This window comes from Chlorocebus sabaeus, chromosome 6, assembly GCF_047675955.1.
Source record: "Chlorocebus sabaeus isolate Y175 chromosome 6, mChlSab1.0.hap1, whole genome shotgun sequence".
Lineage (NCBI taxonomy): Eukaryota > Metazoa > Chordata > Mammalia > Primates > Cercopithecidae > Chlorocebus > Chlorocebus sabaeus.
The window spans coordinates 24,173,261-24,198,567 of NC_132909.1; the positions used below are offsets into that span (position 1 = coordinate 24,173,261).

Below are 25,307 nucleotides of genomic sequence, written 5' to 3' on the forward strand. Positions count from 1 at the left end.
CCCCTAAGGTAAGAGCTTGGGTGAGCGCTATCAGTTCGGCCTTCTGGGCCGATGTCCCCGGGAGCAGGGGTTCCGCCCAGATTACCTCAGTCTCTGAAGTTACTGCCGCTCCAGCGTACCTCTGGCCTTGATGCATGAAGCTGCTCCCATCAGTGAACCAGACGAGGTCGGCGTCAGGAAGTGGGCGGTCCTGCAGGTCTTCTCGAACTCCGTGCACCTGAGCTAGTATCTCGGTGCAGTCGTGGAGTGGGGCGTCCAGGTCCGGGTTGGGCAGCAACGAGGCAGGGTTTAAGGTCGTTGGGGGCAGGAAAGTTATCCTGAGAGGATTTAGTAGCAGTCCTTGGTAGTGGGTGAGCCGGGCGTTACTCATCCATCGATTAGGTGGCTGTTTGAGTACACCTTTGATGGCATGTGGAGTAACGACCCGCAATTCTTGCCCCATGACCAGTTTATCAGCATCTTGCACCATCAGAGCCGTGGCTGCAATCATTCGGAGACAAGGGGGCCACCCGGCAGCCACTGGGTCTAACTTCTTTGACAGGTAGGCAACTGGCCTCCGCCAGGGGCCTAAGTTCTGAGTTATTACTGCCTTGGCGACACCCTTATTCTCATCTACATATAAGTGGAAGGGCTTGGTAACATCAGGTAGTCCCAGTGCAGGCGCGGAGAGTAGGGCGGTTTTAATCTGTTGGAAAGCCGACTCGGCTTCGTCTGTCCACCTAAATGGCTGCTGTCCCCGTGTTGCCTGATATAAGGGTTTAGCCAGTTCTGCGAACCCAAGTATCCATAGTCTGCAAAACCCCGCCGACCCCAGGAATTCCCTTACTTGTCGGGTGGATTGCGGCCTGGGGATCTGCAGAACAGTTTGTTTCCGGGCGTCTGTTAACCAGCACTGCCCTTCTTTAAGCAGGTACCCTAGATATGTTACCTCTGGCTTACAGATTTGAGCTTTTTTTGCCGAGGCTCGGTAGCCTAGATTTCCCAGAGTTTGTAAGAGACCCTTGGTCCCTAGGATGCAAGCTTCTTGGGTCTCAGCAGCAATTAGGAGGTCATCAACATACTGTAGTAAGGTTATTTCAGGGTGTTTGCGTCGGTACTCACCCAGGTCTTCATGGAGGGCCTCATCGAACAGGGTAGGAGAGTTTTTGAATCCTTGCGGCAGTCTGGTCCATGTCAGTTGGCCACTTATGCCCCTATCAGGGTCATTCCATTCGAAGGCGAAGAGCTTCTGGCTCTGAGGGGTTAAGGGCAGACTGAAGAAAGCATCTTTCAAATCTAAAACAGTGTACCATTGATGTTTAGGGTTTAAGGTACTCAGGAGGGTATATGGGTTAGGCACAGTTGGATGTATGTCCACAACCCTCTTATTGACTTCTTTTAAGTCTTGTACAGGTCCGTATTCTCCACTATTAGGTTTTCGTACTGGCAACAATGGAGTATTCCAGGGTGAGTGACATGGGCGAAGGACCCCTTGGTCAAGGAGCCAGCGGATATGCGGGGCAATTCCTTTCTTGGCCTCTAGGGGCATCGGGTATTGGCATACCTGCACGGGGTCTGCCCCAGGCTTAAGTTCAACAAATAAGGCAGGACGGTGTTTTGCTAGACCTAAGCCCCCCGTTTCCACCCAAGCTTCTGGATATTGCCAGAGCCAGGTTGCTACGTCCTGGTCAGGGGCCGCTTGCTCCTGGTGGAGCCGGTACTCATCCTCTAGGGTTATAGTCAGGACGGACACGGGCTGATTGTGGGAGTTGGTCACGACGGGCCCCTCAGGGAGGAAATGAATCTGTGCTCCCATTTTAGTTAGCAGGTCTCTCCCCAATAGGGGACAGGGGCTCTCAGGAATGACCAGGAAAGAGTGGGTTACATTCTTGGCTCCGAGGTTTACTGTTCTTTGTGTTGTCCATGGGTATTTCTTAACTCCTGTGGCTCCTTGTACCCACGAGGACTTGGAGGATAATTTCCTATTAGTTCTAACTAAGACTGAGTGCTGTGCTCCCGTATCGACCAAGAACTGGACTGGGGACCCCTCCACTTGCAAAGTTACCCTAGGTTCGGGGAGGGGATCCGAACCCCGTCTTCCCTAGTCTTCATCTTGAGTGACTAGTACGGATGTAGACCGAGGGGGTCCCTGTCCTTGTTGTTTCTTTCTGGGGCAGTTTCTTACCCAGTGGCCAGTCTCCTTGCAGTAGGCACATTGGTCTTTTCTCAGATTATCATGCCGGGGGGGCCGCCTAGGTTGGGTGTACTCTGGCTGTGGATGCTCTTTCTGTACCACTGCTGCCAGGACCTTGGTCATTTTTTCAGTGGCTTTAAAATGCCTTTCTTCTGGAGTATCTCTGTTATTGTAAACCCGCTGGGCTATCTGAAGGAGGTCCTGAATCTGCTTTCCTTCCAAGTCTTCTAATTTCTGGAGTTTTCTTTTAATATCTGAGGCTGCCTGATTTACGAAAGACATTACAACAGCTGCCTGACTTCCTGGAGCCTCTGGATCTATGGGGGTGTACTGTCTAAAAGCTTCCATTAATCTTTCTAAGTAGGTAGCTGGGCTCTCTGTCTTTCCCTGCAGAATAGAATATACTTTAGCCAAATTAGTGGGCTTGCGAGCAGCTGCCCGGAGACCTGCCATTAGAGTCTGGCGATAAAGGCGTAGCGGTCCCCTACCTTCTGCCGTGTTGTAGTCCCACGCCGGCCTGGTCAGAGGAAAGGTCGCGTTTATGAGGTCGGGGTTGGCAGTCAGTTGCCCGTCGTCCCCTGGGACCAGCTTTCTAGCTTCTACCTGTATCCTTTCTTGCTCCTCCGTGGTAAACAAGATTCGGAGGAGCTGCTGACAATCATCCCAAGTGGGCTGGTGGGTGAACATGACACTATCCAGTAAAGCCAGTAAATCTTTGGGGTTGTCTGAAAACCGAGCATTCTGAGTATTCCAGTTATACAGATCACTGGTGGAGAATGGCCCGTACTGGAGCCTGGGGATTCCTGTGTCATCTGGGGGTCCTGTTTCCCGAAGGGGTAAAGCCACCGTGGAGTCAGGTGGCTGGGGGGGGCTAGTCCGCGAAGTGCGCCCTCGCGTCCGCCCCGCCGGCCCTTCAAAGTTACTTTTTCTTTCAGCGGGTCCGGGTGCGTCGGCCACCTCCCGTCCGCCGGCTTCCTCCCGCGGCTGAGCCCGGGGGGCGGGTCCGGGTGCGTCGGCCGGCTTCCTCCCGCGGCTGAGCCTGGGGGGCTGGTCCGGGTGCGCTGGCTGCCTCCTGTCCGCCGGCTTCCTCCCGCGGCTGAGCCTGGGGGGCTGAGGCCTGGGGCCTGGAGGGGTACGGAGGGGGTTCTGCGAGCAGTGGGTCCCCGCTGTCAGGTAGAACAGGATTGGGGGGGGCAGTTGGTTGCTTGGGCCTTAGTGGTCGGGCAACCAGCACCTTACAGGGTTCAGAGGCTAATTGGAAAGGGGACAGCCAATGAGGCGGGTTTTCAACAAGGTCCTGCCATGTGAGGATATATGGTATTTGATCTAAGTGGCCCACATACCCAGGTAGAAAAATCTTGGACTTTACCCTAGTGATGACAGCAAGTCGGAAGGTCCCCTCGGGTGGCCACCCCACATCAAAGGCAGGCCATTCGGAGCGACACAGAGTAATTAGCTTTCCTTTCCTGATTTCCATACCAAGATCATGGCCCCTTGCTCTAACTTCTTTAAAATTATTTGTGAGGAGAGATAGAGGAGTGCTCTGGGTATTACCCATCCTGTAATGATTTGTAGTCTCTTTCTGTAAAGGAATGTGGGTTAGAATCCCTGTAAAGGAAATCTAATCTGACTTATTAATGATATCTAGTCGCCCGGGAACCGGGGCGCAAGCACGCGCACGCCGGAAGCGGGGGAGCCCGGGAACCGGGGCCGCGAGCGCGCCGGCAGCCGGGAGCCCAGGAACCGGGGCGTGAGCGCGCGCCAGAACCGGGCCGCGAGCGCGCCGGAAGCCGGGGGCCCGGAACCGGGGCCGCAAGCACGCGCACGCCGGAAGCGGGGGAGCCCGGGACCCGGGGCTGCAAGCACGCGCACGCCGGAAGCGGGGAAGCCCAAGAACGGGGCGTGAAGCCGGGAGCCCGGGAACCGGGGCGCGAGCACGCGCGTGCCGGAAGCGGGGGAGCCCGGGAACCGGGGCGTGAGCGCGCGCTGTCTGGTTGCAAACGCCCCTGGGGCAGCTCAGATCGCCAGCGCGCCCTGCCCGGGCAAACGTGCCCGGGGCAGCTCAGATCCCCAGCGCGCCCTGCCCGGGCAAACGCGCCCGGGGCAGCTCAGATCGCCAGCGCGTCCTGCCCGGGCAAACGCGCCCGGGGCAGCTCAGATCGCCCGCGCGTCCTGCCCGGGCAAATGCGCCCGGGGCAGCTCAGATCGCCAGCGTGCCCTGCCCGGGCAAACGCGCCTGGGGCAGCTCAGATTGACTGCGCGTCCTGCCCGGGCAAACGCGCCCGGGGCAGCTCAGATCGCCAGCGCGCCCTGCCCGGGCAAACGCGCCCGGGGCAGCTCAGATCGGAGACAGCTAGATCAGACGAGAGCCAGGGGAAGTCTCCCACCGGTCTCTGCTGGCTGTCCTATAGCGCGTCCGCCAGGACTGTGCCAGCTCTAGTTTCAGACCTCGCGAGCCACAGATTCAGATTCAGACCAGACACAGACACAGACAGACACAGACAGACACAGACAGACACAGGCAGACAAACGGTGATGAGCCAGCTCACCTATCAGTAGATCAATCGTAGCAGATCCGTTGACCAGGGGTCTGGTGGGCTTGGGGAATCCCGGACGGGCCCCCAGATGTTATGCCCAGACCGTTTGTTCCCCAAAGAAGACCACCAGAGTCCAATGTCAAAGCCAAGCGGCAAGGATCTTTATTACAAGTTCGAACCTGGTCCCTCCATTCTACAGCATACAAGAGAGGGCCTCGAACAATGCGAGCGTTTGCTTTTTATAGCCCGAAAGTTACAGGGGAACAAAGAAATTCTTTTGGCTCCCGTGCTTTCAGTGGAACCTTGAATGGCTGTCTCCTTATCGGAGGCTTTCCAGGTGGTGTTTATACTGGGCTCAGGGAGTTTGAGAGATATATGGCGATATGTGGTGGGATGGGAGGATGGAATGTGTTTGTACTAGGCTCAGGGAGTCTTGAGCCCGGGGCTGAGGAATGCGCCCAGCTCCTTTCACTTTCCCTTAATTTTGCTCACAGCACAGCCGTAAGCCTGTGAACCAGAAGGTATCTGAGAGAGGTCTCAATCAATTTAGAAAGTATTTTTCGAAGACTAAGGATGTGCCCATGTCATAGATTCAGGAGGTCCTGATGACATGTTCCCAAGGTGGTCAGAGAACAGCTTGCTTTTACACACTTTAGGGAGACATAATACATCAATCAATGCGTGTAAGATTTACATTGGTTCCATCTGGAAGAGCAAGAGGACAACTTGAGGTGGGGTTGGTGGGGGCATCCAGGTCTTAGGTAGTTTTAAAAATTTTCTGATTGGCAATTGGTTCAAAGAGTTACTGTCAATAAAAAGGAATGCCTGGGTTGTGATAAGTGTTTGTGGAGACCAAGGTTTTATCCTGCAGACGAAGCCTCCAAGTGGCAGGCTTCAGAGCGAACAGATTGTAAATGTTTCTTATCATACTTAAGGTCTGTGTTGATGCTAAACCTTGGTCAGCTTTTCCTGAATTCCAAAAGGGAGATAGGTATAATGAGGCAGGTCTGACTCCTCCTTCCATCTTCACCTGAACTAGTTTTTCAGGTTAACTTTCGAATGTCCTTGGCCAAGAGGAGGGGTCCATTCAGATGTTTGGGGGCCTTAGGATTTTATTTTTAGTTTACAGCCATTCATTAAACTCTTGTCATATATCCTGTGTGAGTATGCCATTTCTTTCCTGCAGAGACACTGATTGGTACAGAGAATGTACACTCATTGTTTATTCTTTGGAAGAATTTACATAAGATTGGAGTGGTGTAAGCGCCCGAAGGGTTCTTCCTGCCTGCTACATACACAGATCAATTCAGGAAGACCATGGTATTGCAGAGTTTAATTGATGGGAGGAGGCCGGCTATGCCATGGGGGAGACAGAGTTATCATCAAAGTGATCTCATTGAAGGCCCAGAGGCTAGGGGTTTTTCAAAAACGCTTGGTGGGCCGGGGGCTAGGGTATGTGGAGTGCTGATTTGTTGGATTGGAGATGAGTTTATAGAGAGTTGAAGCTGTTTTTTTGCATGCAGTTCCTTTTGGGTGGGACCATAGAAACAGTTGGTGAATCCAGGTGGAGCCATTGGTGTTAGACATACAAAAAAATCTGAAAAGACATCTCAAAAGGCCTATCTCAGGTTCTAAAATAGTGATGGTATCTGCAGAAGTAACTGGAGAAGTTGCATGTCTGTGACTTCCAGAATAATTGCTGGCAATTATTTAATATGTTTGTTAAATTTAAGTTTTTGTTTTAATAGCTTTATTAACATGTAATTGACATGTAACAAGTATATTTATTTAAAGTGTATAATTTGTAACTTTTGTTTGTGTCTGTACTTTGGCCAAATTAAGGCTCCTCTATCCTCCTAGCCTGATGGTCTCTCATTAGCTTTACATAAACAGTTGAGTTTTGGGGAAGTTGTGCTTTAAATATTATCATTTAAAGTATTAAGTAAATGTTTCTTTTTAATGTTTCTCTCTTCATTAACCTATTAAGTTGATTCTAATTTTAAGATCTTGTGTATGTTTATTAAATTAGTTTTTTGTTTTAATAGCTTTATTGAAGTATAGTTTACATATAACTAGTATGTATATCTAAAGTATATATTTGTAACTTCTTTTTAAATTATACTTTAAGTTCTAGGGTACATGTGCACAACGTGCAGGTTTGTTACATATGTATACTTGTGCCATGTTGGTGTGCTGCACCCATCAACTCGTCAGCACCCATCAACTCGTCATTTACATCAGGTATAACTCCCAGTGCAATCTCTCCCCCCTCCCTCCTCCCCATGATAGGCCCTGGTGTGTGATGTTCCCCTTCCCGAGTCCAAGTGATCTCATTGTTCAGTTCCCACCTATGAGTGAGAACATGCGGTGTTTGGTTTTCTGTTCTTGTGGTAGTTTGCTGAGAATGATGGTTTCCAGCTGCATCCCTGTCCCTACAAAGGACACGAACTCATCCTTTTTGATGGCTGCATAGTATTCCATGGTGTATATGTGCCACATTTTCTTAATCCAGTCTGTCACTGATGGACATTTGGGTTGATTCCAAGTCTTTGCTATTGTGAATAGTGCCGCAATGAACATACATGTGCATGTCTTTATAGTAGCATGATTTATAATCCTTTAGGTATATACCCAGTAATGGGATGGATGGGTCAAATGGTATTTCTAGTCCTAGATCCTTGAGGAATCGCCATACTGTTTTCCACAATGGTTGAACCAGTTTACAATCCCACGAACAGTGTGAAAGTGTTCCTATTTCTCCACATGCTCTCCAGCACCTGTTGTTTCCTCACTTTTTAATGATTGCTATTCTAACTGGTGTGAGATGGTATCTCATTGTGGTTTTGATTTGCATTTCTCTGATTGCCAGTGATGACAAGCATTTTTTCATGTGCCTTTTGGCTGTATGCATGTCTTCTTTTGAGAAATGTCTATTCATATCCTTTGCCCACTTTTTGATGGGGTTGTTTGTTTTTTTCTTGTAAATTTGTTTGAGTTCTTTGTAGGTTCTGGATATTAGCCCTTTGTCAGATGAGTAGATTGTAAAAATTTTCTCCCATTCTGTAGGTTGCCTATTCACTCTGATGGTAGTTTCTTTTGCTGTGCACAAGCTCTTTACTTTAATTAGATCCCATTTGTCAATTTTGGCTTTTGTTGCCGTTGCTTTTGGTGTTTTAGACATGAAGTCCTTACTCATGCATATGTCCTGAATGGTATTACCTAGGTTTTCTTCTAGAATTTTTATGGCTTTAGATGTAACATTTAAGTCTCTAATCCATCTTGAATTAATTTTCGTATAAAGAGTAAGGAAAGGATCCAGTTTCAGCTTTCTACTTATGGCTAGCCAATTTTCCCAGCACCATTTAATAAATAGGGAATCCTTTCCCCATTTCTTGTTTTTTTCAGGTTTGTCAAAGATCAGATGGCTGTAGATGTGTGGTATTACTTCTGAGGGCTCTGTTCTGTTCCATTGGTCTATATCTCTGTTTTGGTACCAGTACCATGATGTTTTTTTCTTTACTGTAGCCTTGTAGTACAGTTTGAAGTCAGGTAGCGTGATGCCTCCAGCTTTGTTCTTTTGACTTAGGATTGTCTTGGCAATGCGGGCTCTTTTTTGGTTCCATATGAACTTTAAAGCAGTTTTTTCCAATTCTGTGAAGAAAGTCATTGGTAGCTTAATGGGGATGGCATTGAATCTATAAATTACCTTGGGCGGTATGGCCATTTTCACGATATTGATTCTTCCTATCCATGAGCATGGTGTGGTCCTCCATTTGTTTGTGTCCTCTTTTATTTCACTGAGCAGTGGTTTGTAGTTCTCCTTGAAGAGGTCCTTTACATCGCTTGTAAGTTGGATTCCTAGGTATTTTATTCTCTTTGAAGCAATTGTCAATGGAAGTTCATTCATGATTTGGCTCTCTGTTTGTCTGTTACTGGTGTATAAGAATGCTTATGATTTTTGCACATTGATTTTGTATCCTGAGACTTTGCTGAAGTTGCTTATCAGCTTAAGGAGATTTTGGGCTGAGACAATAGGGTTTTCTAAATATACAATCATGTCATCTGCAAACAGGGACAATTTGACTTTTCTTTTCCTAACTGAGTACCCTTTATTTCTTTCTCTTGCCTGATTTCCCTAGCCAGAACTTCCAACACTATGTTGAATAGGAGTGGTGAGAGAGGGCATCCCTGTCTTCTGCCAGTTTTCAAAGGGAATGCTTCCAGTGTTTGCCCATTCAGTATGATATTGACTCTGGGTTTGTCATAAATAGCTCTTATTATTTTGAGATACGTTCCATCAATACCGAATTTATTGAGAGCTTTTAGTATGAAGGGCTGTTGAATTTTGTCAAAGGCCTTTTCTGCATCTATCGAGATAATCATGTGGTTTTTGTCTTTGATTCTGTTTATATGCTGGATTACATTTATTGATTTGCATATGTTGAACCAGCCTTGCATCCCAGGGATGAAGCCCACTTGATCATGGTGGATAAGCTTTTTGATGTGCTGCTGGATTCGGTTTGCCAGTATTGAGGATTTTTGCATCAATGTTCATCAGGGATATTGGTCTAAAATTCTCTTTTTTTGTTGTGTCTCTGCCAGGCTTTGGTATCAGGATGACGTTGGCCTCATAAAATGAGTTAGGGACGATTCCCTCTTTTTCTATTGATTGGAATAGTTTCAGAAGGAATGGTACCAGCTCCTCCTTGTACCACCAGTAGAATTCGGCTGTGAATCCATCTGGTCCTGGACTTTTTTTGTTTGGTAGGCTATTAACTGTTGCCTCAATTTCAGAGCCTGCAATTGGTCTATTCAGGGATTCAACTTCTTCCTGGTTTAGTCTTGGGAGAGTGTAAGTGTCCAGGAAATTATCCATTTCTTCTAGGTTTTCTAGTTTATTTGTGTAGAGGTGTTTGTAGTATTCTCTGATGGTAATTTGTATTTCTGTGGGGTCGGTGGTGATATCCCCTTTATCATTTTTTATTGCATCTATTTGATTCTTGTCTCTTTTCTTCTTTATTAGTCTTGCTAGCAGTCTATCAATTTTGTTGATCTTTTCAAAAAACCAGCTCCTGGATTCATTGATTTTTTTGGAGGGTTTTTTGTGTCTCTATCTCCTTCAGTTCTGCTCTGATCTTAGTTATTTCTTGCCTTCTGTTAAGTTTTTGAATGTGTTTGCTCTTGCTTCTCTAGTTCTTTTAATTGTGATATTAGGGTGTCAATTTTAGATCTTTCCAGCTTTCTCTTGTGGGCATTTAGTGCTATAAATTTCCCTCTACACACTGCTTTAAATGTGTCCCAGAGATTCTGGTATGTTGTATCTTTGTTCTCATTGGTTTCAAAGAACATCTTTATTTCTGCCTTCATTTCGTTATGTACCCAGTAGTCATTCAGGAGCAGGTTGTTCAGTTTCCCTGTAGTTGAGTGGTTTTGATTGTTTCTTAGTCCTGAGTTCTAGTTTGATTGCACTGTGGTCTGAGAGACAGTTTGTTATAATTTCTGTTCTTTTACATTTGCTGAGGAGTGCTTTACTTCCAACTATGTGGTCAATTTTGGAATAAGTGTGATGTGGTGCTGAGAAGAATGTATATTCTGTTGATTTGGGGTGGAGAGTTCTGTAGATGTCTGTAGGTCTACTTGGTGCAGAGTTGAGTTCAGTTCCTGGATATGCTTGTTAACTTTATGTCTCGTTGATCTGTCTAATGTTGACAGTGGGGTGTTGAAGTCTCCCATTATTATTGTATGAGAGTCTAAGTCTCTTTGTAAGTCTCTAAGGACTTCCTTTATGAATCTGGGTGCTCCTGTATTGGGTGCATATATATTTAGGATAGTTAGCTCTTCTTGTTGAATCGATCCCTTTACCATTATGTAATGGCCTTTGTCTCTTTTGATCTTTGATGGTTTAAAGTCTGTTTTATCAGAGACTAGGATTGCAACCCCTGCTCTTTTTTTGTTCTCCATTTGCTTGGTAGATCTTCCTCCATCCCTTTATTTTGAGCCTATGTGTGTGTCTGCATGTAAGATGGGTCTCCTGAATACAGCAAACTGATGGGTCTTGACTCTTTATCCAGTTTTCCAGTCTGTGTCTTTTAATTGGACCATTTAGTCCATTTACATTTAAAGTTAATATTGTTATATGTGAACTTGATCCTGTCATTGTGATATTGGCTGGTTATTTTGCTTGTTAGTTGATGGAGTTTTTTCCTACCATCTATGGTCTTTACATTTTGGCATGTTTTTGCAATGGCTGGTACCGGTTGTTCCTTTCCATGTTTAGTACTTCCTTCAGGGTCTCTTGTAGGGCAGGCCTTGTGGTGACAAAATCTCTAAGCATTTACTTGTCTGTAAAGGATTTTATTTCTCCTTCACTTACGAAACTTAGTTTGGCTAGATATGAAATTCTGGGTTGAAAATTCTTTTCTTTAAGAATGTTGAATATTGGCCCCCACTCTCTTCTGGCTTGGAGAGTTTCGGCCGAGAGATCTGCTGTTAGTCTGATGGGCTGCCCTTTGTGGGTAACCCGACCTTTCTCTCTGGCTGCCCTTAACATTTTTTCCTTCACTTCAACTTTGGTGAATCTGACAATTTTGTGTCTTGGAGTTGCTCTTCTCGAGGAGTATCTTTGTGGCGTTCTCTGTATTTCCGGAATTTGAATGTTGGCCTGCCTTACTAGGTTGGGGAAGTTCTCCTGGATAATATCCTGAAGAGTGTTTTCCACCTTGGTTCCATTTTCCCCCTCAGTTTCAGGCACACCAATCAGACATAGATTTGGTCTTTTCACATAATCCCATATTTCTTGGAGGCTTTGTTCATTTCTTTTTCCTCTTTTTTCTCTAGACTTCTCTTCTTGCTTCGTTTCATTCATTTGATCTTCAATCATTGATACTCTTTCTTCCAGTTGATCAAGTCGGTTATTGGAGCTTGTGCATTTGTCACGTATTTTTCGTGTCATGGTTTTTATCTCTGTCAGTTTGTTTACGACCTTCTCTGCATTGATTATTCTAGTTATCCATTCTTCCATTCTTTTTTCAAGATTTTTAGTTTCTTTGCACTGGTTATGTAGTTCCTCCTTTAGCTCTGAGAAGTTTGATTGACTAAAGCCTTCTTCTCTCAACTTGTCAAAGTCATTCTCCATCCAGCTTTGATCCGTTGCTGGCGATGAGCTGCATTCCTTTGGAGGGGGAAATGCACTCAATTTTTTGAATTTCCAGCTTTTCTGCCCTGCTTTTTTCCCATCTTTGTGGTTTTATCTGCCTTTGGTCTTTGATGACGGTGACGAACTGATGGGGTTTTGGTGTGGGTGTTCTTTCTGTTTGTTCGTTTTCCTTCTAATAGTCAGGACCCTCAGCTGTAGGTCTGTTGGAATTTGCTTGAGGTTCACTCCAGACCCTGTTTACCTGGATATCAGCAGCAGAGGCTGCAGAAGATAGAATATTGCTGAACAGCGAGTGTTGCTGTCTGATTCTTGCTCTGGAGCTTCGTCTCAGGGGTGTACCCCGCCATGTGAGGTGTGAGATGTCGGTCTGCCCCTAGTGGGGGATGTCTCCCAGTTAGGCTACTCAGGGGTCAGGGACCCACTTGAGCAGGCAGTCTGTGCATTCTCAGATCTCAACCTCTGTGCTGGGAGATCCACTGCTCTCTTCAAAGCTGTCAGACAGGGGCATTTACCTCTGCCGAGGCTTCTCCTGCTTTTTGTTTAGCTATGCCCTGTCCCCAGAGATGGAGTCTACAGAGGCAGGTGGGCCCACTTGAGCTGCAGTGGGCTCCACCCAGTTCCAGCTTCCAGGTGGCTTTGTTTACCTACTTAAGCCTCAGCAATGGTGGGCGCCCCTCCCCCAGCCTCACTGCTGCCTTGCAGTTAGATCTCAGACTGCTGTGCTAGCAACGAGGGAGGCTCCATGGGTGTGGGACCCTCCCATCCAGGTATGGGATACAATCTCCTGGTGTGCCTTTTGCTAATACACTTGGTAAAGCACAGTATTAGGGTGGGAGTTACCTGATTTTCCAGGTGTTGTGTGTCTCAGTTTCCCTTGGCTAGGAAAAGGAATTCCCTTCCCCCTTGTGCTTCCCAGATGAGGCGGTGCCTCGCCCTGCTTCAGCTCTGGCTGGTCAGGCTGCACCAGCTCACCAGCACCAATTGTCTGGCACTCCCCAATGAGATGAACCTAGTACCTCAGTTGAAAATGCAGAAATCGCTCATCCTCTGTGTCGCTCGCGCTGGGAGCTGGAGGCTGGAGCTGCTCCTATTCGGCCATCTTGCTCTTATGTTGTTTATAAGTAAGTTCAGTTTTGTTTCTTTGTTTTCAAACTGGCAACTGTGGAATTTATTGGAACAAAATTGTTAATATAATTCCTTATTACCTATTATAATCTGTAAAAGCTGGGTGTGGTAGCACCCAACTACTCTGGAGACCGAAGCAATCCACTTGCTTCAGCCTATGAGTTCGAGGCTGCAGTGAGTCATGACCGTGCCACTGCACTCTAACCAAGGTGAAAGAGCAAGACCTTGTCTCTCAAATAAACAAGTAAATAAATAAATAAAATCTTTATAAAATCTAGTGATACCACCTCATCTGTACCTAACATTGGTAATTTGTGTTTTCTTATCAGTCTGGTTAGAGATGGATCTGTTTTATTGATCTAAAAAAATCAGTTTTTTGTTTCACTGGTTTTTCTCTATTATTCCATTTTCTGTATCATTAATTTCTCTCCAATCTGTATTATTTCCTTATTGTTTTGAGTTTCACTTATTTTTTTTCGAGTTTCTAAGGTTGAATCTGTCATTGATATGAGACATTTCCTTTTTTTTTTTTTTTTTTTTTTTTGAGATGGAGTCTTGCTCTGTGGCCCAGCCTGGAGTGCAGTGGCATGATGTTGGCTCACTGCAACCTCTGCCTACTGGGTTCAAGTGATTCTCCTGTCTCAGCCTCCTGAGTAGCTGGGATTACAGGTGCACGCCACCATACTCAGCTAATTTTTGTATTTTTACTGAGATGGGGTTTCACCATATTGGTCGGCTGGTCTCGAACTCCCGACCTTGTAATCCACCTGCTTCAGCCTCCCAAAGTGTTGGAATTACAGGCATGAGCCACCGCTCCTGGCCAATTTAAGACATTTCTTTTCTGATACAGGCATTTAATCTATAAATTTAGCAGCATCTACAGTTTATGTTGTATGTTGTGCTGATGTGTAAGAAGATAGTGGCCCAGCATATCTCTAGTCTTATCTGTGGAGATTCCTGGGTATCCATCTTTAACCCTTGGTCAAGATAAACTAGTGGGATTTATGATGAGCCCTTTAAGATATGAAATCCCTCATGGTCCTGAGGGCTGATGTGTCTACCAATGGCTTTTGCTGTGTTCTGAGGGCTTCTGTTCCCTCAAGATTCCTCTGTTGAAAACCAATTGTCAATATGATAGTTTGGGGGAATGTGGGGCCTTTGGGAGGTTATTAGGTCATCAGGCTGGATGAGTGCCCTTATAAAAGAGGCCCCAGACAGCTGCCTTGCCCCTTCAGCCATGTGAAGACACAGCTAGAAGGTGTCTTCTAGGTGTCAGAAAGCAGCCCTCACCAGACTCTGAATGTGCTGGCATCCGGATCTTAGACTTCCCAGCCTCCAAAACTGAGGAATAAATTTCTGTTGTTTTTCAGGAACCCAGTTTATGTTTTTTGTTATAACAGCCAGAACAGACTAAGACACCTTTACCTGGCCTAAACATCTAGACAGCTGGTTCTGGTCATAGAGCCAGAGGAACATAAAAAGCCTTGCTAGGAACTTTTACTCTGAGCTCTTCCAAAGCCAGGATTGACTGAGTAGGTCTTGTTGGCTCAATCCAGAAATGAAGCATGTCATGTGTGAATAAGAGTTTTGGGGGTGTTTTTCCTACAGAATTGAGAATTTAAGTAAATATTAATAGAATGGATTATAAGCCATTTAATAGATTAAGAATGAGCCTGATTTCTGCCTCAAGTCATGATCCAATTAAATGACCAGAATTTTCTCTTGCTTTCAACAAGAAGAAAACCAGATGAAATATATGAAAACAGTAACATTGTTTTCCGGCATTGGGCAACAGGCAATGAAGGACTGGGATCTCAACAAGAAAAGATACAAAGTGTGTGAGTCCTACAGTTGTTCCTGCTTACAGTGTAGGAGAAAAATAAGGATATGTGGTGACCACAGCAGGGAGAATTTAGGTGGGAATAGTAGGGGACAGGAGAGAGGCAAAGAATTGCAGAAGTATCCATGTAAATCTTTGACTAAGTCCTGATCTGCACAAGTGTGATCAGACACTACCTGAGGTTTGAAACAGAACCTCTAGAAAGCAACATCCCAAACAATTGTTTGAGCTCATCCAGGGCTGGAAATTGTGTGTTCACCTGCCAGTCTGGAATACCTATTAGTACAGAAAACGCTAGGTAGAAAGGTATCTCCTAAATAATGGGGCTGATTAAACTTTGACCAGAGGCTGCTCTGGCCCCACACTGGAAAAGTTTGGAAAAGGAAGACCTAGAACCAAGCAGGCAAGAGGAAGACCTACTGCCAAGTAATTTTACTGAATGACCTATCGAGGCCCAATATCACGTAAACCTATACAAACAAATGAAACATTAAACACCATAAAAGTCAGTTTCTGGCATCTAATAATTGCCATGCACACAAAGCAGTGGTGATGGAATAATGATTAGCGAGAAAAGAGTGAATTGATAAGCACAAAAATGATAAACAAGATGAAATTAATGGACAAATATGCTACATAGCTTTTATAACTAGCCTACATTTGTTGACAAAAGTATGGGGGAAAAAACTTGATAATGCGAAAAAGAAGATATATGTCTAGACTTCTAGTTTCCACTCCAACATGTAAAGAGCTTGTAATTTCCATCCTCACAACAACAAAAAGTTGAACAAACTGAAAATCAGTAACCCTTCTTAAGTCCATCAAAGAATTGAGTTCATAGGGCAAAGCAATGCCCCCCAAACTGGAGAGACAGCAAATATAGAGGATCAGATTTTGAGAAGCGGAAGCCTCTGGAGCCAGCAACTGATAGGAACAGGTGAACTAATTAAATTGCTGGAGGGTAAGGGTGGACAAGCTTGAGACTTAAAACCTGGGAGCCCAGTCTCATAATGGGGGCAGCACCCATACTTTCATGAGATTTACCTCCAGGAGACACACCAGATTCTCATGATGAAGACTGGGGGGAAATTATCTCATGCTTCAGGCAGGGGGAAGGGTGAAAATAATCATTCTGAAACACACCCAAGGAAACGAGCATTTTGAAATAAGCCCAAAGTATTCTGTGCTACATAACAAAAGCCTGCTCTCAAGGGAAGCTACTTTACGAAATCATGTGTGACCTGGGAGAAGAACTAGTCCGTCCATCCCATCTAGCCTTCCTATCTCAAAAGGAGAAAAAAATGTTTCTGAAGGTCAGCCCAAGGACATAGGCTCACTGATAAAACCGAGATGTAATCATGAGATTATAAAATGCTACCTCTCTACAATACCTTATCACCACATCAATGGGGCTCCAGTATAATAACTGTGGATGGCAAGTGATAAATAGTGCTCTAAGACACAGACAGGAATTTCTAGGGAAACCCACAGACAACCACAGGGATATAAATAAGGACATTAGAGGAAATTGAATCCTCTGAAACCTACAGCTACAGCAAATAAACAGCCAAAATTATAGCCAGATAAACATAAAACCTCATAGTAAAGTCCTGTTTACCTTAGTTCATATTGAAATGGGATAATTCCATTGACCCCTTCACAGACAAGAACTGGAGTGGTTTGTTTCACTCAGCCCAGAGTTCTCAACCCCTCATGAGGAGGTGTGGGGGAGCACACAGGTAAGCAGGTGCAGAAGCCAGGGCGAGTGCCTTTGAGAGCCAGCTGGAATGAACCCTGTACTGGCTAGGAGTAGTACTCTGTACCAGCAGCATCTCGGGGGGCTTGGGGGGATTGGTTCCCGACCCCCGGAGCCCCAGAGGGCATGTGTTACAGTGCACTTCTTTAGCTTTGGCATCTGTGGATGGCTTAAGTATTTAACAGCTCAGTGTTACAGGCCTCTGTATTCTGAGCTCTTGTTTGGCATCCAGGAAGAATCAGGTTGCACAAACAAGTTGAAGATGGTAAATGCAGGGGAGTTTATTGCCGATGAGAGTGGTTCTCAGTGGGAAAAGGGAGCTGAAAAGGGGATGGAGTGGGAAAGTGGTCTTTCCCTGGAGTTCAGCTGTCTCTGGCCAGGCTCCTCTTCAAAGTGGTGCTCTCTGAAGTCAAGCTGCATCCATCTGTAGTCTCCAATACTCTGCTGCTGCTGCTTCTCTCGACGTTCAGCCACTTATTTCTCTGTCAGCTGAGGTCTGGGGTTTATATGGCTGAATAGGTTTGTACTACTATCTGTTTGCAGTCATATTCAAGCTCCCCAGCTTCCTCTGAGAGGAAGGTAGGGCTGGGTTTAGGGAGGGACAAGTTCTTGATTGGGTTGCACACCCCTCTGATAGCACAGCTTGATACCTGAGGAGGCAGTTGTCCTTTAGCCAGAGACTCCTTAGAAGAAAGCAGTTCTGCCACATTATGTGGAGTGTAAATGGTTAAGTTATTCCCCATAGCTAACGTTAGTAGCCTCTGGTACCAACAAGGCTACCACTGCAACTGTCCTGAGGCAAACCAGCCATCCTTTGGCTACCAAATCAAGCTCCTTTCTTAGCTAGGCTGGACCCTGGGCCTGGGTTAGGACTCCCAGGCCCATTCACTTATTTTCTGACATACAAAGATTAAACATCTTCCCTATGGGAAGACTAAGGGTTGGTACCTTAAGCCAGGCTTGTTTTAGTTGGTCAAAAATCAATCTAGCCTCTGGTTCCCAAATTGCAGAGTGAGTTTTAGTGGCCTTAGTCTCCTTTATTATTTGATGTAAGGGATGAGCTATTTCACCATACCCTGGTATCCATAGTCTGCAGAATCCTGTAATGCCTAAGAATCCCCTCAGTTGCTTGAAGGTTTGTGGGAGGGGAGAGGAGGAGATGGGCTTAATCCTTTCTTTGCCCAATGCCCTTGTCCCCTCTGACAAGACTAGGTCCAGGTACTTCACTAAAATCTGACAGAGCTGAGCTTTAGATTTTGAAACATTGTATACTCTGTTAGCCAGAGATTTTAAAAAGAGCCTTACTGCCCTCCTGAGAGATTTTCTCAGTTGGAGTGCAGAGGGCAATGTCATCTATGTATTGTAAAACTTTAACCTGAGGATAAAGGAACTTGGAGAGGTCTCTTGATAATACCTGCCCAATCAAGTAGGGGCTGTCTCAGAATTCCTGAGGTAACACCGTCCAGGTTAGCTGGGTGGTCTGCTTGGAAGGATTCTTGAATGCAAACACATACTGGGAGTCGAGGCCTAGATACCTTTGGTATTTATTCAAGGCTCAAGGGCTCTTTAGTCAGCAGGTGTTGAGTCCTGCCAGGCCTGGGTGTTTCCTTCCAAGGCAGTGGGTTTCCTTCTGGCCTAGGGTGGTCAAGAAATGCCATCCAAAACCTAGGGCCTGGAATCAGGGACTTTAGCAATCTGCTTGGTGCTTCATTTTACCACGGCTAATTTGGTACCTAAGTTGCAAGACAAAGTCCTTTTTACTCTTCCCTCGGTTTTCCTCAAGCAAAAGGGCTCCCTCTCCATGGCCACCACAGTTGGGAATTTGCTGGGTCACACCGGAAGCCAACACAGTACGGGTTCTCACCCAAGGACCATGGCAACTACTGCCTGGTAACCACTGATGTTTATTCAAGGCCCAAGTGCTCTTTAGTCAGTAGGTGGTGAATCCTGCCAGGGCTGGGTCCTTCCCTTCAGGGCAGTGGGTTCCTTTCTGACCCATGGTGGGTCTACAAATGCCTTCCTGGATCCAGGGCCTAGAGTGGGCCTTCAGGACTCTGCTTGGTGTTTTATTTCACTGTGGCTGAACTGGTATCCAAGTGACAGGACAAAGTCCTCTTTACTCTTCCCTCTCCTTTCCACTAGGGGAAGATGTGAGCTGCACTGCCTGGAGTTGGAGGAGGAGTGACATAATCACTCCCTTGGCTGCCCCAGCTGGAGTCTCACTGGGTCTCATGTACCCCAAGTCTGTTGGCTCTGAGCCCAGCACACCACCAGGACTTACCCAAAGACTACAGTCCTTGTGACCTAGACTGCCTTTCAAATTTGTTGAGGACCCTAGGGCACTTTAGCCTGCTGGTGGTAAGACTAGCCAGAACTCAGCTTCCTACTGCTTGGACAGAGGATTACTCTCTGGTTAGGGCTGGTTTAATTGCTCCCTCAATGGACACCAGCCAAATTCTTTCTTGTGTTATGTTCTACTGTGACAGGCAGCACTGAATTCCAATGCAAGTCCCACAATCACTTCACTCTTCCTCCCCAAAGCGCACAGATTGTCTCTTCACCATGCATCTCTGCCAAGGAATAGGGGAGGGGTGGCATCAGAGGTTCAAGACTGTCTTTCCTACCTTCCTCAATGCCTCTTTCCTTTATATAATGCTAAAACCAGGTACTGTGATCACTCTCATGATTTTTGGTTCTTATAAAGGGGCTTTCTTTTATGGATAGTTGTTCAATTTGATGTTTCTGTGGGGAGGAGGGGATAATCACTGGAGGATTCTGTTCAGCTGTTTTGCTCCACTTCCTTTCAAAACATGTCTTTTATCTAAACAAGTTTTGGAGTCTTTTTTATATATCTGTGTTTTGTCAAGTGTTCCTCTCCTTTCTTGAACATTTCATACAATTTTTATAACTGTTTAAATAATTTTGTCTCCCAATTCTACCATGTGTGTCATTTCTGGGTCTGTTTATATTGATTGATTCTTCTGATGATAGGTCATACTTTTCTGCTTCTTTGCCTGCTGAGTAATTATTTTTTGGAGGCAAAATATTGTAAAATTTAACTTTTTAGGTGCTGAATAGCTCTGTATTTCTAGAAATATTCTTGAGTTTTGTTCTATTATTCAGTTATTTGGAAATAGGTTGATCCATTTGAAGCTTTTTACAGGATTTGTTAGGTGGCACAAAAGCAGCCATATGCAAAGGTGAATTTTATATTCCTGCTGAGATAATACCTTTCTGAGTAAACTACTTGATGCCCCATGAATAACCAGGGTATTCCTCTCCAGCTGTTAGGAATACAAAGTATTTCCAGACCTGTGTAAATTCCAGTCATTGTTTCCCCCTGCTTTCAGGTGGTTATTCCTTAGTCTTGAGTTATTTTCTCACATACATACACAGCAGTATTCAGTGAGGACTTGACTGCGACTTTCTGCAAAACCGTAAAGATCTCTGGGTGATGACCTCACTGATGAGCAAGTTAAATTTTTCACAAAATTTTGATTATTTAGATCTCTTTACATTTTTCCATTGAGAATCCACTTACTGGTGCATGCCCACATGCATATGTGTGTTTTAAAGAATACTTCATAGGGCTTCTTGTTCCTAATACTCTATTTTTGAAATTCTTTCTCAGGTATTTTTGCTTATTTTTCCAAGTATAATATAAATGTCATATAAACAAACCTTCCAATAGTAGCACTTTGAGTTTGGTTTCTTTCACTCATCATAATCTATGTGAGACTCCTCCATGTTGTTGCATGTGTCAGTAGTTTGTTCCTCTTATGGCTTCATAGCATTCAATTGTTTGAGTGTAACACATTTTGTGTATCCATCCACCAGTTGAACATTTGGGTTGTTTCCAGTTTCAGTAAACTGAAATCTGAGTAAAACTGTTATGGAAATTGCTGATCAGGTTTTTATGTCACCATATGTCTTCATTTCTCTTTGGTGAATACCTAGGAGAGGTATTCATTGCTGGATCATGATAAATGGAAGACTATAAGAATAGGAGCCAGGCGCGATGGCTCACACCTGTAATCCCAGCACTTTGGGAGGCCAAGGCAGGCGGATCACGAGGTCAGGAGATTGAGACCATCCTGGCTAACAGAGTGAAACCCTGTCTCTACTAAAAATATTTTTTTTTAATTTAGCTGGGTGTAGTGGTGGGTGCCTGTAGTCCTAGCTACTCAGGAGGCTAAGGCAGGGGAATCGCTTGAACCCAGGAGGCGGAGGTTGCAGTGAGCCAATATCACACCACTGCACTCCAGCCTGGGCCACAGAGCGACATTCCATCTCAGAAGAAAAAAAAAAAAAAGTAAGTTTTTTTCAAAATAAATACTGTTGGAAGAACTCAAACTCCACACTAAAAAACAACAGACAAATAATCCCATTAAAAATTGGGCTAATGACATGAACAAATGTTTCTCAAAATGTGATATACAGATGGCCAACAGGTAAATGAAAAAATGCTCAACACCACTAATCATCAGGGAAATGCAAATCAAAACTACAATGAGATATCATCTTACCCCAGCTAGAATGGCTATTATTAAAGACAAAAAAAAAAAAAAAAGCAGATGCTAGCATGGATGTGTAGAAAAGATAACACTTATACCCTGTGGCCTGGAATGTAACTTAGTGGGGCCACTAGGAAAAACAGTATGGTGATTTCTCAAAAACATAAACAACTAAAAGTGGAAGTACCACCTGATCCAGAAATTCCCCTGCTGGACATTTATCCAAAGGAAAAGAAACCAGTATATCAAAGAGATACTGGAACTCACACATGTTTATTGCAGCACTATTCACAATAGCAAAGACATGGAATCAACCAATCAACAGATGAATGGATAAAGATGTGGTATATATACACAATGGAATAGTATCCAGCCATAAAAAAGAATTAAATCCCATCATTTGTGGCAACATGGATGACATGGAGATTATTATACTGAGTGAAATGAGCCAGACACAGAAAGATGAACACTGCATGTTCTCACTCTTATGTGGGAATTTAAAAAGTTGATCATGGAGGCAGAGATTATAATAATAGATACCAGAGGCTGGAAAGGGGAGGGAGTAAAGAGCTAGGTTAACAGGTACAAACATACAGTTAGATAAAAGACATAAGCTCTGTTCTTTGGCAGCAGAGTAGAGTGACTATCAGTAATAACAACGTATTGTATATTTCAAAGTGGCCAGAAGAGAGGATTTGAATTGTCCCAATGCCTAGACATAATAAATACTCAAAATGCTGGTGATATAGTTTGGATGTGTGCCCCCTCCAAAGCTCATGTTGAAATGTGATCTCCAATGTTGGAGGTGGGGCCTAGTGAAGGTGTTGGAGTCATTGAGGTGGATCCTTCATGAATGGCTTGGGGTCCTCCCCAGTGGTAAGGAGTTCACAGGAGATCTGGTTGATTAAAAAAGATGGGGACTTCCTTGCTCCTGCTTCCTCTCTTACATGTGACATGCCTGTTACAGCTCCACCTTCTGCCATAAATATGAGCTTCCTGAGGCCTCATCAGAAGCTGAGCAGATGCTGGTGTCATGCTTGTATAGCCTGAAGAACTGTGAGCCAAATAAACCTCTTTTTCTTTCTTTATAGCAATGCAAAATGGCCTAATACAGATAGACAGGCAGGAGAATCGATTGAGGCATAGAGTTCACGACCAGCCTGGGCAACAGAGTGAGACCTTGTCTCTACAAAAAAACTGAAAAAATTAGCCAGGCATGATGGCTGTCACCTGTGGTCCCAGCTACTCAGTAGGCTGAGTGGGAGGATCATTTGAACCTAGGAGTTCAAGGCTGCAATAAGCTATCATCGCACCACAGCATTCCAGTCTAGGTGGCAGAGCAAGACCTCATCTCTTAAAATACATACATATGTACATACATACATACATACATGCATACATCGATTGATACCTCAAATACTGTTACTTGATCATTAAAATTCTATGCATGTAACAATATTATGCATACCCCACTAACATGTAAAATATAATGTATCAATTTTTTACAATCTTGTTTGTATTTTCATTGTTATATTACACTGACTGCTATTTTTAGGGGAAAATGCATCTTTATTCTATTAAAAATTCCCACTCGGCCGGGCGCGGTGGCTCAAGCCTGTAATCCCAGCACTTTGGGAGGCCGAGACGGGTGGATCACGAGGTCAGGAGATCGAGATCATCCTGGCTAACATGGTGAAACCCCGTCTCTACCAAAAAGTACAAAAAACTAGCCGGGCGCGGTGGCGGGCACCTGTAGTCCCAGCTACTCGGGAGGCTGAGGCAGGAGAATGGCGTAAACCCAGGAGGCGGAGCTTGCAGTGAGCTGAGATCCGGCCACTGCACTCCAGTCTGGGCGACAGAGCAAGACTCCGTCTCAAAAAAAAAAAAAAAAAAAAAAAAAAAAAAAAATTCCCACTCAACATTTTCATTCATTTAAATTCTGTTTATGTTTCTTCCTCATGAGGATTTTAGAGTTTTTTTTTTTTTTTTTCCCTTTCAATTCATTTAATTTCAACAATCTGTCAAAAACAGCCAATAAACAAATACTGAGTTACATTCTGCTGGGTTTTTTAAAGGCTCTAGACTATGAAAACATCTTGTGTGTCTCCCACCCTGACCACCCTGTGACTTTTCCATATACCACAGGCCACCCATAGACACAAAGCCAGGGGGTGAAGCTGACATGGTCTATTTGGAGCCAGTAGACAGGAGGGCGATGAGTCCTGATGAAGCACTTATGGACAAGATGTAGTTCACTGTGGGGTTGAAGTTCTTCAATATGAAGAAGGAAGCAACAAAGACCACGACCAGGAACAGAGTGTTGTTATAGAAGATGGAAAATGTTGTAGCTTCATAATCAGCAACTTCATTCTTCTTCCACAAGATTCTTTCATCTTTCTCCTTCCGAGACATCTTTCTATTATCAGCTTCAGAAAGTTTTCGAGTCACTTCTTTGGAAACAGCATCCTCCCTCTTCTGTGCTACTTTGTGCTTGAGAACAAATTTCACATTCTTGTATGCAAAGGCTACCAAATATGTGCTTACTAGGGTCATCACACTATACAAAACAGCAGACTGAATAAGATCCATATGCCATATTCTCCAGTATAACCAGATGGGGATGGCGGACACGATGAACGCGTTCCCGAAGAAGAGCGCGGAGGACTTGGCCGAGAGATTGCGGCTGAAATCCTGCAGGAGCAGGTCCTCCTCGGACTGCTGTTTGGAGCTGCCTTTGGGAGCCATGACGGAGCAGGAGGCGAGAACTTGGAAGCTAGAGTTTTTTTTTTTAAAGTTCATTAATTCAGCAAATATTGAGTGACCAGAAATATTCAGTTTGTGGCAATATTTTAGCACTGGGGCTGGAAGTTTAAATTTGGAAGTTGTATATGAAGTTAGAATAATGAAGCTAGATCATATCAATTACAAAGTGTGTAGAGATAGAAAAGAAAGAGAGGCACGGTGGCTCACGCCTGTAATCCCAGCACTCTGGGAGACCAAGACAGCAGGATCGCTTGAGCCCAGACTGCAAGACGAGCCTGGGCAACATAGGGAGACACTGTCTCTTTAAAATAAAATTTTAAAAAATACAAAAGGAGGCCAGGCGCGGTGGCTCAAGCCTGTAATCCCAGCACTTTGGGAGGCCGAGACGGGCGGATCACGAGGTCAGGAGATCAAGACCATCCTGGCTAACCCGGTGAAACCCCGTCTCTAGTAAAAAATACAAAAAAATAGCCGGGCGAGGTGGCGAGCGTCTGTAGTCCCAGCTACTCCGGAGGCTGAGGCAGGAGAATGGCGTGAACCCGGGAGGCGGAGCTTGCAGTGAGCCGAGATCCGGCCACTGCACTCCAGCCTGGGCGACAGAGCGAGACTCCGTCTCAACAACAACAACAAAAATACAAAAGGAGGAAGAAGAAGAAAGAAAAAGAAGAGGATGAGAAGTAGAAAGAAGAAGAAAGAAGAAGGAGGAAGAGAAGGAGAAGGAGGAGGAGGAAGAAGAAGGAGGAGGAGGAAGAGGAATGAAGGGAGGGAGGGAGGGAATGATTCCTGCTATAGGACAAGGAACCAGAAAAGAAGATGAGAAGGATCCTCCAGTGAGGTGAGAGGAACACTAGGAGAGTGTCATATCATGAAAGTGAAACAGAAAGAGAGACAGAGAGAGGGAGGGAAAAACCAGTTGTTTCAAGTGAACAAATGAACTTTGAATCTATGGCAATTAATCATTAATCCATAATGAAAGACTTGGCAGGTCAGTCTCATCTTTTAAATGTTTGGCCATTTTTCCAGTGCCATTAAGAAAACCAGTCTAGGCCAGGCATGGCAATTCATGCCTGTAATCCCAGCACTTTGGGAGGCCGAGGCAGGTGGATCACTTGAGGTCAGGAGTTCGAGACCAGCCTGACCAACATGGTGAAACCCCGTCTCTACTAAAAATACAAAAATTAGCCTGGCAGGGTGGCAGGCACCTGTAATCCCAGCTACTCAGGAGGCTAAAGCAAGAGAATCACTTAAACCCAGGAAGCAGAAGTTGCAGTGAGCTGAGATCATGCCACTGCACTCCAGCCTAGGCAACAGAGGGAGACTCCATCTTCAAAAAACAAACAAAAAAACAAAATCCGAATCTATTCTTTCTCCATGATTCATGAAGCTGCCATTTTTATGTCTTAAACTACTTTCCTATTTCTGTAGTTTCTTTTCTGTCACAAT

The 25,307-nt window shown here is 45.0% G+C and overlaps 1 protein-coding gene and 1 pseudogene across 13 annotated transcripts in view; one reads left to right on the forward strand and one right to left on the reverse strand.

The window, feature by feature from the left end:
* The window catches only part of LOC103234476 (major allergen I polypeptide chain 1-like), a 95,008-nt gene that overhangs the window by 7,242 nt on the left and 62,459 nt on the right, over positions 1–25,307 (forward strand). The window contains exon 3 of one of the 13 annotated variants that reach the window (XR_012093200.1): positions 22,069–22,158. The exons of the other annotated variants lie outside the window; for them this stretch is intronic. The gene's annotated coding sequence lies outside the window, so the exon portion shown is untranslated. Of the gene's footprint in view, positions 1–22,068; positions 22,159–25,307 lie in introns of those variants that run through there. 13 annotated transcript variants of the gene reach the window in all.
* On the reverse strand, positions 23,075–23,875 carry LOC103234478 (translocon-associated protein subunit gamma pseudogene; annotated as a pseudogene).